Here is a 14,781-nt window from a genome sequence, read left to right as displayed (position 1 = left end):
GTAAGTTGAATCGTGAGTCAGAAAATTATAATTAATTTTACATATACGCTAAGTTTAGTGAAAACTTACTTTATCCCGATAACAATCTATGTAATATTATTTTATCATAATTAAATGATAATTACATGACATATCATCATGCATATAGATGAAATAGTATGTTGTGTAATGGATATGAGCCCAATATAAGGTTGCATGGGTGTTTTAGGTTCGATTCTCACTAGGATAGAAATTTTTTGGGGTTAAACATGGAAATACGAACACAATAATTTACGAGTTAGCTCGGTAAAATCAATATGTGACTCAGTTGATCCGGAATTAATCTTCCGAGCTATGGTAAAAACACAATTCGCAATCCAAAAGATTTTCATATTTAAGTGATCACTTGTACGAGTCTAAAAACAATGACAAAAACTACTAGTTAGGCTAGATACTTTCCCGGAATACACAAAAATGAAAAAAAAAATGATTTACAAGTCATCTTGGTATATTTGTTACGTGACTAAATCAATTCACAATGTATGTTATAAGCTTGGTAAAAATAAATTCATAATCCGAGACGAAACGATTTTTATATTTTAGTGTTGACTCATATGATTCTAGAAACCATGATAAGGATTACATGACCACGTGCATACGTGGCATTGATGTACTTCTTAAAAAATTAACATAAAATCAAAAATTAAATGATTCAACGGTTGTGAAAACATACACTGATCGAGCGATAATGATGAAAAAATGTCACTTAACTCACTTCATTGTTTGGGTTGATGACAAATCTGGAGTTTTCTTTTTTCCGTTAGATCTGCTTATCACAAATCCATTGATGATGTTCATCCATAATATTTTCCTTACAAGAAGATTTGGTCTCGAGATTGGCCCCATAAAATTGGTTTTTTCTTATGGCAATGTACTCTAAATAGGCTCCCTACTTTAGATAATCTACATTCAAGAAGGTCTGCGATGGTCACTTCTAGTGGTAATTCTATATATAATTCTTGTTGCCTCTACAATGTTTCTTATGAAACCAATGCTCATTTATTCTTGGATTGTTGTTTTACTAAACAACTCTGGAGGTATTTCTGTCTGAAAGCTAACAAGACTCCCAACTTATCGCTATCTACTATGGATCTCACCAAGACATGGTCAACTTCTTGTTTTTCTGCTCGTGGTAAGGAAGTATGGAAGCGTCTACCTGCTGCAATTTTTTGGGTCATTTGGAATGAGTGTAATGCTCGCATCTTCGACAACAAAAAAAAGAAAATGGAGGATTTATTTATTGAGGTTAAACTTATAGTCTACAATTGGGCTAAATACTCCACTTGTATGTCTGGTATTATGGATGGTGATGTTATTACCAGATGGAGGGAGCTGTTTTTTGATCCCTGTAATTTGGTTGGGGTTTTTATTATTGGTGTAGTTGTTGGTTTGTTTCCATTTTTCTTGCGGTTGGTATTAGAGCACTGCTTTGTCGAACTCGCAAGCGTTGCTATCTCAAGCTTGTTTGTCAAGTTTAGTTGATTAAAACTGAAAAAGCGGGGGTCTAACAACACCACTCAATATTTCGCTTAGCAATCTGTATGGACTAACTCCGAAACACTTTCTATAGAATCAACTAGACATTCAGACTCAATCTAGATAAAAGTATCTCAAGGAGTTAATATCTCTCTATTTTTTTGATTTACTCAATCTGATAGAAATCAGCGAGTATTAATCAAACACAAGGAATAACTTGGATGGTACCAAAGACCAATGTCCAAGGATCAATCAATGATAATCAACAACCAAAGGTTGGATTAATCCAATTGATGATTTAAACGCACAACATGTATTATTTCAATTATAAAGATAAATAATATAATGCGGAAACTGAAATAACACAGATACCAGAAATTTTGTTAACGAGGAAACCGAAGATGCAGAAAAACCCCGGGACCTAGTCCAGATTAAATACACATTGTATTAAGCCGCTACAGACACTAACCTACTCCAAGCTAACTTCGGACTGGACTATAGTTGAACCCCAATCAGTCTCTCACTGATCCAAGGTACAGTTGTACTCCCTACGCCTATGATCCCAGTAGGATACTGCACACTTGATTCCCTTAGCTGATCACACCCACAACTAAGAGTTGCTACGACTCAAAATCGTAACAATAAACAAATTTTTCTCACACAGACAAGTCTATCAAAGGATCAATCTGTCTCCCACAGAAAAAACCTAAAGTTTTTATTCCGTATTTTGATAATAATCAAGGCGAAGATGAACCAATTGATAATCCGGTCTTATATTCCCGAAGAACAGCCTAGATTAATCAATCACCTCACAACAATCTTAATCGTATGGTAGCGAAACAAGATGTTACGGAATCACAAACAATGAGACGAAGATGTTTGTGATTACTTTTTATATCTTGCCTATCGGAGAAATCAAACAATCTCAAGCCAATCAATATGATTGTACTGTTACGATAGAAGATGCAAGATCAGATCACACAACTACGATAAAAGTAGTATCGACCTGTATTCACAATCCCAATGAAGTCTTTAAGTCTTTAACCTGGTTTTAGAAGAAGAAAACCAAAGGTTAAAGTAGAATCGACTCTAGTATGCAAACTAGTATCACACTTAAGGTGTGGGAATTAGTTTTGCACAATACTAGATGTCTCCTTTATATAGCCTTTCAAATCAGGGTTTTGCCTTAGTTACAAAGCAATCGATATTCACCGTTAGATGAAAACCTGATTTAGATTCAAGCTAATATTTCTCAACCGTTAGATCAAAAATTTAGCTTTTTATACACAAATGACTGTACGTTTCTAGGTTTGTTAACCGCACCCAAACGTGTACATTGTTAGTTCAACAATACCCAAAGAGGTTAACCATATGACCATTTCATACCAACCATGTTCTTCTTTACCATAACTAGTTCAAATGACTCAAATGAACTAGTTAAGAGAGTTGTTCAAATGCAAGGAAATCTTATGTAACTACACAAGAAACAATTGAAGGAAAGATGGTTTGATTCACTCGAATCGGTTCATGAACTTTAATACCACGGTGTGCAAATGCATTCCTTAGTCTTTTAAGATTAAGTTCAGAAATCATCTTTAGATATATAACCTTCTCAAGTTCACAGACTAGGTTCGCGGACTTAAGACACCGGATAGAGTTTACAAACTCCAGCAGAATCTATCGGGTTTGAGAACTTCGCCAGTTCGCGAACTGGGTTCGCGGACTTGGCTCATGCAAGTAGTTTGTCAACTTCAGCAAAAATTCTCGGGTTTGAGAACTTCGGCAGTTTGCGGACTGAGTTCGCAGACTTGGCACTTTCCATACTTCTGGTTCTCTTGATCAACAAAGTTCGAAAACTTCGGTTCAAGGAATCCATTGGTTATGTAATCTAAACTTTCATTCCAATCATTGAAACATTCTTAGAGGATGTTATATAGTTGTTACACTATTCTCGTCAAAGCAATTTTCAAAGTGATTGAAACATTCATGACTTTCGTCACTAGGTAAAGATAAACTTGGTCGAAGCGAAAAGCTTACCAACATATATTTCGAGATATAGATAGGCGAGGTATACTCGGCTTGAAATACCAAATGTGTATAATCTAGTCTATATAGTATACGACTTTTGTCTCAAAGAGTAGGAGATAGAATACATTGACTTTTGAGTGACAGATAAGTTCAAGTCTCCACATACCTTTTTGTCGAGAAGTTCCACCGGTTCCTTGAGTAGATCTTCTACTTGTATGATGAATCGCCATGAAGTCCTTGATCTCAAGTACACTTATTATCCTAGTCCGAGACTTCGCTATAAGAGACTATAAATCAAGACTTATAGTTTTGATGACTAACATTGGCAAACATGCTTGAGATAGCAACGCATGCGAGTTTGACCGAGCAGTGCTCTAACAAAAACTATATACTTGATTTCTAGTATACTTATAGCTATGTCTCGGATTAGGATAAAATGTGTAGTTGAGATTTAGACTTCACAACGTTCATCAATTGGAGAAGAAGATCTACTGAGGAGCTTGGAGAAACTTCATCAACAAAAGGTATGTGAAGACTAATACTTATCTATCACTCATAAGTCTATTCTATTCTATATTCTAATGAGACTAAGTCGTGTAGCTATATAAACTTTTACATTGTACATATTTGATATTTCGAGCCGAGTTTATCTCGCTTATCTATTTCTCAAAATATGTGTTGGAAGCTTTTTGCTTTAGCTATGTTCATTGTATTCTTGACGAGTTTAGTTGGAAACAATCTATTTGTTTGAAACAAAATATTAAGTCAAAAATGATCATGTGAAAATTACCTTGAACATCTTATATTATTTGTGTGAGACAGTCATTTGATGTTAGATCGGGAAGTTTCGTATTGATCATTCGATCACTTGAAAATTACTTGAAGCTAATGGTATTTGTAAGATTACCATTGTCGTCTTCCAAAGATGTTTTAATGATTGAAATGAAAGTTTAGAACAATTACCCATGTCTGGATACAACACGTTATGCATACCTAGTATGTGAACTGTATTGTGATGATTCAGGTCAGGAACTCTTGTTTGCGTACCTAGTGTGCGAACGGGTTTACCTGAGTTGGGTTCGGGACAATTGTTCGCGAATCGGGTTTGCGAACGACTTGACTAGGCCAAGGTCCAGAGCTGCTGTTCACGTACCTAGTTTGCGAACAGAGTGGTAAAGTTCTAAAATCGGTTATGTATGTTTATCATTCTCATGAACTAACATTTATGATTTAAGGAATGCAAAATAACTTTGCAAACTGTGGCTTAATGTTCCTGAACTGAATCTTGTATAAGTACTTTGTACGATTACGAATCAAACCGATTTCGATTCAATTTGTTCATGTATATTTATATGAGATAGTGAACAATTGAACAACTCTAATTGAAACACAATTAGATTCATTTGGTTATCTATCATGATTGATTGATATTCATTTTTGATCTAGAAGTGCTAGATGAATACGTCTAAGATAAAAGTGTTCATCTGGCTAACTTCGGTTAACTGCTATTGAGCCAACTCAATATACATGTTTAGGTACGGTAACCCATATCTAAATACAAGTATATTTCATTTGTGTGTAACAAGATAAGACCTTCTAACGATGGAGATTGATTGCTTAATTTCTAAGAAGACTTAACTTGAATCTTAAATCAGGAGTTCATCTAACGATGTATATTGAATGCTTTGTTACTAAGTTATCTTAGATTTGATTGAAAGCAACCCTGATTTGAAAGACTATATAAGGGAGAACTCTAGCAATTGGAAAACCTAATCCTAACACTTTCCTGTATTTTAGTTGCAAACTAGAGTCGATTCTCCTTTAACCTAGGTTTTCCAAAACCATTATTAGGTTAACGACTTGAAGATTTCATTTGGGATCCGTGAAGCCAGATCCAACTATTTTCTCTGTAGTTGTGTATTATGATCTTACTTGTTATATCGTATTGAAATTTTATCTTCTATAAGATTTACTCGAGATTTATCTCAGATAAGTAAGATATAAAAAGTAATCACAACAGTTCTTCGTCTCAGACTCTTATGATTCCACAATAACTTCTTCTATTAATCAGTTAGGTTATTGTAAGGTGACTAATATTTCTAGGCTTCTTTTCGGGAGTATAAGACCGGATTATTAGTCGATTCTTGTTCACCTTGATGTTTGTATCAAAAGACAAAACAAATAGAATAAAGGATAGAGATATCTATGGGAGACATATTTTTTATAAGTCTTTGACTTTGTTGTGGGTGAGATCAGCTAAGGGAATCAAGTGTGCAGAATCCGGTGTGGTTCTAGAGATGTAAGGAACACGATTGTACCTTAATCAGTGTGAGACTTGGCTAGGGCTCAATTATATTCCAGTCTGAAGTTAACTTGTAGTAGGATAGATTCTGTAGCGGCTTAATACGGTGTGGTGTTCAAAACTATACTAGGTCCCGAGGCTTTTTTGCATTTGCGGTTTCCTCGTTAACAAAATTTTTGGTGCCTGCGTTATTTCTTTTCCGCATTTTATTTGTTTATATAATTGAAATATCACAGGTTGTGCATAGTTCAATCAGTTGATAAATCCGACCTTGCTTGTTTTATAGTACTTGATTGACACTTGGGCATTGGTCTTTGGTACCGTCCAAGTTATTTCTCATATCAATCAGGATCACAGATTTTTATCTGTTTGATTTGCTGATTGTATTGAGAAAGAGATAAAAACTCTTTGATATAATTCTTGATTGAGTCTCAATTTTAAGTTGGTGCTCTCAGAATTACATTGGAGTTTAGTCCATACAGATTGCTGAATGAATTATTGGGTGTGGTTGTTTTACCCCTGCTTTCTCAATTGGTATCAGAGCAGGCAAACACGCTAAGACCTCATAAGTCTGTGTTTGTAGGAATCTGACTCTATGGACAGAAGTGCCATCTCTATAAACGTACCGCCAGTCTTCGATGGCTCGAATTACTTATAATGTAAAATTATTATGCGTGCTTTTCTTCAAGCACGTGATTTTCAATCATGGGTTCATGTTGTAAATGGCTATAATCCTTCATTAGTTACAGTAGACGTTGTAATTGTTGCAAAGGATATTGGTGAGTATGATCCTATTGAGATTCTTGTCGCAAAGAAAAATTCTGACGGATTAAATGCTATCATCCATGCCATCACCCCAGATCTTCAGCACCATGTGACCACGTGCGCTTGGTCTAAAAATGCTTATCTTAAAACTGTATTTGAAGGGAGTACCTCAGATAAAGAAGCTAGGCTTCAAAACCTAAATTCTGATTGTGAAAACCTTCGTATGGTTGATGAAGAGTCATTTGATGAGTATAAACACAAAGTGTCTGAAATTGTTAATGCATCTTTTGCATTGGGTAAGATTATTCCTGGAAAGGACAATGTAATGAAAATTCTCAGATTGCTACCAGTTAGATACGATTCTAAGAAACATGCCATCATTGAGGGAAGTAACCTTGATACACTTTCCAGAAATACACTTGTTGGAAAGTTAAAGAAATTTGATCACGAGCATACATCCAAAGCTGGAAAAGGGAATTGCTATCAAAGCACAAAAGAACACTAAACTACTTGATAAAAGTAAAAGTGTTCGCAACTCTATGGATAATCCTATCGAGACTGAATCATCAGATGAAGATCTTGAAAAAACTCAGTTTCTTTGATCACAAGACAGTTTGGAGATCTTCTTTTGAAGAGAAGTAAATGATTCACCAGAGATAAACCTAGATCATTAGTTAAGCCCCATGATCGTGTTCCTCCTAAAAACAGGGATATTGTCAACACTGATGATGAGGATATGCCACGGTGCTTCAAGTGTAAATGTTTTGGTCATTTTTCAATGAATGCCCAAATCGGAGAAAATACACTAGGAACAAAGGTCTTGCTGCAACTCTTGATGAAACGTCTGATCACTGTGATTCGACTTAAGAAAAATCAAGTGTTGCACTCCTTGGTGAAAATATTAATTTTGATAACTGTAGCAATACTCACATCAACCTTGATATTTTTCCCCGAAGAAATCATATCGACCACATTGGAGGATGAAATGGATTTTTCTATGACTAATGAAAACTCTATCTCACATGTTTCAGGTACTTCACTTTGTCTAGCAGCATATTCGGCTATGGTGCATGAACCATCCTCCACATTGACATGTCCTTATTGTACTATTAAGGGTGATGAACTCTCTAATTGTTTCAAGTAAAAAAAAAACTAAGTAAGATATGTCAAAAATCTGCAACGAAGAGCTCAAACTTGTTTTAAAGTCAAATCCATCAGAGGTATGTTATTTTAAATCATCTCCTAAGAAGTTGATTTCTAAGGAAAAATTTAGATCACTACAGAAAATAACTAGGTCTAAACGACCTATAAATAGGGATGTTGAAATTCTGTGCAGGAACCTTGTGGTGAACAGATTATTGTTCACCCCAATACAGTCTAGTTGTGTTGAAAGTGCATCTTGTCTCATGTTCCCGTACTTCGAAAAGAGACAAGAGCTATGCACAGTCGGGCTATAGGATCAGAAACTATTCTAGTTTGGTTTTTGAATTTTGTTTTCTAAATTTCTTTATTCTTTTCATATCGTCAAATAATGGTATTGAAAAGATTTCTCAGTATTTGAATTAAAAAAGGGGGGTCTAAATCGACATTTCTGCCCTCTTCAGGGCTGTTTGTGTTGATCGTACGTGAACCCTACTTCTTTCTATATAGGTTCTGTAACCCTACATTCTTTTCCTTCTCTGAGAAAACCCTTTTCAGTAAAAGGTTGCTTGTGGAGCTATTGGTTTTTCTTTGTGTGTTCTGTAAGCTTGCTAATGTTACAATTTCCAATTAAATTAATCATGGGTTCACTTGTGGTTAATTTAATTGATTATTTTGGATACAAAATTCATGTTTCATGAGATTTGTTAATGTCCAAAGAAATCTTTCTTTTCTCGTAAATGTGAGGTCGCTCTTGTTGTTCCTTTTGGAATGACATTTTATGGGGGAGATTTCTTAATTGAACTTGTGCTTAATTGCCAAATCTTTGTGGGAAGTGCGGCTGTAGAATATTATAGGGGTTATCTTGTATCTTTATAAACTCCTTGATGAATGCATTTAGTTTCGGTTATATGATTGCATCTAAACAAGTTGATATGTGCTTCTCTTTTGGTCATGAAGTGTCTCTATGGAAATTTCATTAGGATCCCACTAATTTTCGTATCTTTGCCAATTTTGTTGAAAAAAAGGGAGAATTAAGGTATAGTTCACACTACAAATACATATGGTTTACAGATCATTATGTAGGGGGGGTGATTTTCATGTGAGATAAATTATTGACTAAGGGGGAGTGATACATATCACCATAGTATTGTTATCAAAGTTATGATACAATTGAACTTTGATGTTGTGTAATAATACTATGATATTGTATAACAATGATTGAGAGCTACTGTTTTCTCATTGTTATAGCTATGGATCTTCAACAAAAATGATGCAGAGTTGAACACATTTGGAATCATTGGAGTACTTGTAAGTGACGAAGATTTCTAGTATTGTTGAAGAACCTAGGAGATCAAGCATTTGGATGAGAACCTACAAAGTTTATTTACTTTGTATTCCATATGTATTGATAGTTTTGTCACTAAAATCGACAAAGGGGGAGATTGTTAGAGCACTACTCGGTCGAACTCGCAAGTGTTTCTATCTCAAGCTTGTTTGTCAAGTTTAGTTGCCAAAACTATAAGTCTTGATTTCTAGTCTACTTATAGCTAAGTCTCGGTTTAGGATAGTAAGTGTAGTTAAGCTTTAAACTCCACGGCGTTCATCAAATGAAGATGAAGAACTACTCAAGGGAACTTGTAGAACTTCATCAACAAAAGGTATGTGGAGACTTGAACTTATCTATCACTCAAAAGTCTATCTATTTTATCTCCTATTTTGAGACAAAAGTCGTATTGCTATATAGACTTCAATTATACACATTTGTTATTTCTAGATGAGTTTAATTCACTTATATATTTCTCGAAATATGTGTTGGTAAGATTTCGCTTTAACCAAGTTCATCTTTACTCTTGATGAAAGTCATGATTAATTATTTCAATAACTTGAAAATCGCTTTGATGCTAATAGTTCGCTGATAACAACTATTGCATCCTCTAAGAAAGTTTCAATGATTGAAATGAGATTTTAGAACAAGTTAACCATGTTTGGATATAAGCATAGTGTGTATTCACATTTGTGCATAAATCCAAAACCGGAAACCTAAATATGCATACTCGTACCCATACGCGTACTGGTTGGTTGTTGGAAGTCCGGAATCTAAGTAACCGTACCCGTACGCGTACTGGCGGAAGTTTGGGTTTCGTGAATTTTTGCTGGAGTTTGGAATGTGAATTGGTATGCGTACCCGTATGCGTACTAGCGTAACCAAACTCGGTCTGGCTACTTAGGTATGTGTACCCGTTTGCATACTTAAGTAGATTACTTTCCAAAATCGGTTTGTTCATGAACTAAAACATTTACATAATAAGGATTGCAATCTTTTGCAAAACGTGGCTATAATGTTCATGAATTGATTCGAGTGAATCAAAATCTATTTTTCTTCAATTGTGTCTTGTATACTTCTATGAGATCTAAGCAATTGAACAACTCTCTAACTAGTTTCTTTTGAGTCATTTGAACTAGTTATGGTGAAGATGAATAAGGTTGGTATGAATGTTCTCATATGGCTAACCATTGGTTAACTATTGTTGAACCAACTAAGTGTACACGTTTAGGTACGGTTTCCCAAACCTAAATAAAGTTACATTTCATTTGTGTATAACAAGCTAAGTTAGATCTAACGGTTGAAAGATATTAACTTGAATCTAAATATTGAATGCTTTTGCAAACCCTGATTTGAGGACTATACAAAGGAGAACTCTAGCAACTGGGAAACCTAATCCTCACACCTCATGTGTGATATTAGTTGCATAAGATAGAGTGGTTCTCCTTTAACCTTAGGTTTTTCACGAAACCCTGTAGGTTAACGACTTGAAGACTTCATTGGGATTGTGAAGCCAGACGCAACTATTTTCTCTGTAGTTGCGTGATCTGATCTTGATGTTTTCTATCGTGATTGAGTACAATCGTAAGATTGGTTTGAGATTTATATCTCCGATAGGCAAGATTGAAAAGTAGTCGCAAACACCTTCGTCTCATCGTTTGTGATTCCACAATATCTTGTTCCTAATCGATTAAGATTATTGTGAGGTGATTGATATTTCTAGGCTATTCTTTGGGGATATAAGTATGGTATATCAATTGGTTCCTGTTCACCTTGATTTATCAAAAGACGGAACAAAACTCGTAGGTTTATCTGTCGGAGACAGATTTATTTATTCAATAAATTTTATGTATGATACAAAATTGTTTATCAAGTCTTTGACTTTGGGTCGTAGAAACTCTTAGTTGTGGGTGAGATCAGCTAAGGGAATCAAATGCGTAAAATCCTGCTGAGATCAGAGACGTAAGGAGCACGACTGTACCTTGAATCAGTGCGAGATTGATTAGGGTTCAACTACATTCCAGACAGAAGTTAACTTGTAGTAGGCTAGTGTCTGTAGCGGCTTAATACAGTGTGGTGTTCAAATCTGGACTAGGTCTCAGGGTTTTTCTGCATTTGCGGTTTTCCTCGTTAACAAAATTCTGGTGTCTGTGTTATTTCTTTTCCGCATTATTTGTTATATAATTGAAATATCACAGGTTGTGCGTTGGACCGATCAATTTGGAAATCCAACCTTTGGTTGTTGATTGAAATTGATTGATCCTTGAACATTGGTCTTTGGTACCGTTCAAGTTAATTCTCTTATATTCAATCGGGATCGCAAATTCCTATTTTTTGATTGCAGATTGAATTGAGAAACAGAGATACAAAACTTTTTGATATACTTTTCTCTAGATTGAGTCTGACTGTCTAGATGATTCTCTTGAAAGTATATTGAAGCTTGTTTATTCAGATTGCCAAATGAATTGTTGGGTGTGGTTGTTAGACCCCCGTTTTTTCAGATCCAACTATTTTCTCTGTAGTTGCGTATTATGATCTTACTTGTTCTATGTATTGAGTTTTATCTTCTCTAAGATTTACTCGAAATTTATCTCTGATAGGTAAGATATAAAAAGTACTCACAACAGTTCTTCGTCTCAGACTCTTGTGATTCCGCAATGACTTCTTCTGTTAATCAGTTAGGTTATTGTGAGATGACTAATATTTCTAGGCTGCTCTTCGGGAGTATAAGACTGGATTATTATTTGTTCCTGTTCACCTTGATCTTTGTATCAAAAGACAAAATAAACAGAAAAAAGGATAGACATACCTGTGGGAGACAGATTTGTTTATAATTTTTCGACTTTGGGTCATAGAAACTCTTAGTTGTGGGTGAGATCAGCTAACGGAATCAAGTGCATATATTCCGGCGTGGTTCTAGAGGCGTAAGGAATGCGACTGCACCTTAATCGGTGTGAGACTTGGTTAGGGCTCAACTACATTCCAGACCAAAGTTAACTTGTAGTAGGATAAAATCTGTAGCGGCTTAATACAATGTGTTGTTCAAATATGGACTAGGTCTCGGGGTTTTTCTGCATTTGCGGTTTCCTCGTTAACAAAGTTGCTGGTGTTTGTGTTATTTATTTTCCGCATTATATTTGTTTATATAATTGAAATACCACAGGATGTGCGTAGTTCAATCAGTTGATAAATCAGACCTTTTTTGTTGAATAGAACTTGATTGACACTCGGACATTGATCTTTGGTAACGTCCAAGTTATTTCTCATATCAATCAGGCTCATAGAGTTATATTTGTTCGATTTGTTGATTGTATTGAGAAAGAGTTAAAAACTCTTTGATATAATTCTTAATTGAGTCTCCCTTTTAAGTTGGTGCTCTCAAAATCAAATTGGAGCTTAGTCCATACAGATTGCCGAACGAATTATTGGGTGTGGTTGTTGTACCCCCGCTTTTTTCAGTTGGTTTTGTTTCACGCTTGCTTCTGTGTTTAATTGTGGGTTAGGGGTTTTTTCTTGTTTATGTTCCTTGGGGTCTATCTTATAAGTTTCTCGATTTGTAAGCCTATCTATTTCTAATAAATCTTTTCTTTACTGAGCAAAATAAAAAGAAACTCACTTCATTGTTTTGATTTGTTTACTTCATATAATATTCAAACTAACTTTTTATAGATGGTGATTTTCTGAGGTACAAAATCAAGGGAAAAATAGTCTTTTTGGGCATTACTAGCATGATTTATGTCAACAAAGTCTCCCAAGTATGATTTGAAACTCGATGTACATTCTGATCCATAAAGTAAAATTTGGGTTTTTAATCCAACAATGACCTTATGACTGACTCTTAGACGTCCCAGAATAATTTACTGGCAATGTCGGTTCCTAATTTTGATGAGTACGCTCACGATAGATTCCTAGTAAGAGAAAGTCTTATGGTGGAATCCAACCTATTCCAAGTGTGTGAAACTTTTGGAATGTCAAGTCTAGTGGCTTCTAAGTTGGGGTCTTCCACTGTTTTTCCAAGCCATGTTCTATGATTTCGTGGGATGGTCCATGGAATCCATGGAAGCGCTAATCAGATTAGCGTAAAACGTTATTCAAAATAGCGTGTTAGAAGACAGAAAATGCCAATGAAAATAGCGCTCAACGCTAATCTAAATAACGTAAATCGCTGTTCAGAATAACGGTTTTTTTTTATCCGTAAATTTAAAACGAGTCGTTGAAAATCTAATTGCTGAGAAAAACGCTAATCTTAATAGTTCTTTTCTAACGCTATTCTTATTAGCGTAAAACGCTATTTTGATTACCGTTCTTACGGTTCCACCAGTACACTTGACCTTTTATGAACTATTCCAAATGCTGACGTGACCTTTTATGAACTATTCCACTTGACCTCTAACATCCATACGAATCTCATTGTTCAAGTCAACGTGCTTCTTAGTCTCGTACAAACACGATACACTTACCACATACACATATACCATCCTTACTCTCAGTTTCATGGGAATGAACACAGCTAAAACTGTACTCGATGACTGTTCCATTAGGATGATTACACTCATCAGAGCCATGTGACCTCACCTTAATCTCGTACGAATATGAGACACTTATCTTAGACGTGCTATCAAGCCTCATTCCAAGGCACGAGCCTTGTTCTCAGTCTTATGAGCATGTCCAAGGATGATGCCATGAACCTGAGCTATATATACAAGTTCATTCGCGCATGCACACAGAAAAGAAGAAATCTTTTTTTCGTCTATTATCTTTTTTACATTCATAAACAAGAATCTGAATAATTTTTTATTTTATTTTTTTTATGAATAGGGATTAAAAACATAAAAAGAAGTTTCAGTAGTGATTATGTCATCAGAAAATGTGTTTCCTCAGATCTATAGATGTCTTAAAGAAGGAGCAGAGGAATTTATAGTGAAACCTCTTCACAAATATAAGATCAAGAAGAAGATAATTCTTATTATAATAATCTTATCAATTCTGGTTACACAGCTCATGAATATATAGAGCCAAATATTATGATAAAGCAAAGATCCTATATACTAGGAAACAATATATTATCCTTAAATATGGATATATATTAACACTCCCCCTCAAGTTGGTGCATAGATATCACACATGCCCAACTTGTCCAGAAAACTCAAGTATTTTTTGCATGACACTCCATGTGTGAGAATATCTGCAAGTTGTTCTTCAGACCGAACCGGTGGCAGCTCAATAATGTTGTTGTCCATCTTCTCTTTGATGAAGAACCTGTCAACCTCCACATGTTTAGTACGATCATGATGAACAGGATTATGAGCAATATCACGCGCACCTTTGTTATCACAATACAGAGTAATAGGATCCTTGAGAGGAACCCCCAAATCCATAAGGAGAAGCCTCAACCACAAAGTTTCACAAATGCCATCTGCCATACCTCTGAATTCAGCCTCTGCGCTTGATCGTGTAACAATATTTTGTTTCTTACTTCTCCAAGTAACTAAGTTACCTCCCACAAAGGTAAAATAGCCTGCAGTAGAACGTCTGCCATCTATTTCTCCTGCATAGTCAGAATCTGTATATGCCATAACCTTTCTATAATCTTCATTTTTAGGGAATAAAATTCCTTTTCCAGGAGCAGACTTCAAATACCTCAAAATACGTAATATTGCATCCATGTGGTGTTCACATGGATTGTGCATGAATTGACTAACAA

This window comes from Papaver somniferum, unplaced genomic scaffold (genome assembly GCF_003573695.1).
Source record: "Papaver somniferum cultivar HN1 unplaced genomic scaffold, ASM357369v1 unplaced-scaffold_135, whole genome shotgun sequence".
Lineage (NCBI taxonomy): Eukaryota > Viridiplantae > Streptophyta > Magnoliopsida > Ranunculales > Papaveraceae > Papaver > Papaver somniferum.
The sequence above is the reverse complement of the archived record's forward strand: the minus strand, read 5'-3'. Positions refer to the sequence as shown.